Consider the following 1,035-nt stretch of genomic DNA (forward strand, 5'->3'; position numbering starts at 1 on the left):
TCTGCCTCTGTGCCTGTCTATTTGGTGTAGCTCACAGCCTTCCCTCTCCTTCCAGGGCTCTGCAAATGGCTTTTCATTTATGGACCAGAGAAGAAAGTTTGCAGCTGACTAGGAATCGGATCTCCAAGCATATTGCTTGCTATTCTCACCAATTCAGGACCACTCTATGTGAACGTCTTTGCATTTCTTTGCAAAATCCTCCGACCTTTGAAACTTCCTGGGTCAAAAGAAAAACAAAAACAAACTCAACCCTGTCCCTCACTGGGAGACTCTGTAGAGGAGAGAACCTGGGGGGTAAAGCTCAGGTTTCTCAATGGAGACCTTTTCTATTCATTTCGTCAACTTGAGAAGTTTTTTAATTGTATCTGGAACGGTCTCTCTGTTCTCCTCAGATCCTGAAACTAAAATGTTGTGTTTTGGAGACCTCAATCATCAGAGGAAGCCCTGCAGCGCAGGCCACCGCAGCCCGTCCCTGGCTGAGAAATTACAGACCCTTATTTAAGAATTTAATATATGGGGCAGTTTGGATACACGCAATCACTTTATTTCCCATAAATAAAATATTGTTTTAATACCAATAGTGGGAGTGTCTTTTGAAGCATAACTCTATACTTGTCTATATTACACCTTCTTAGCTGGTAATCGAGATGGAAGCACCTACTATGTGCCAGCTATTGTGATAGGGTCTCGAGGATACAAAGAATGTCCAAAGAATGAAATAGCTTCTACTCACAATGAGCTTACATTCTGAAGGTAAAGGAGCGGAAGTGTTTAAGAAACCAGAGTGGTGCTTTGGAAACAGCCCTTGCTGCCATCCCACTGACTGGGGGCCTCTCTGGCCCTCCTTAATAAAATGCAACATAAGGAGATTGCATTAAGTGATGTATGTGAGGCAGCTACGTGGAAGAATGGAAAGAATACAAGATGTGGGAGTTAGGAGGACTTGAGTTCAAATTATACTAGACACTATTCTAACAGTCTTCCAGCTCTGACATCCCCTGTCCTGAGGCCCCTCCCAGCCCTGACATCCCCTTT

Source organism: Petaurus breviceps, unplaced genomic scaffold (assembly GCF_028583685.1).
Source record: "Petaurus breviceps papuanus isolate PSGF00001 unplaced genomic scaffold, PetGlider_PUasm1.0 99, whole genome shotgun sequence".
Taxonomy (NCBI): domain Eukaryota; kingdom Metazoa; phylum Chordata; class Mammalia; order Diprotodontia; family Petauridae; genus Petaurus; species Petaurus breviceps.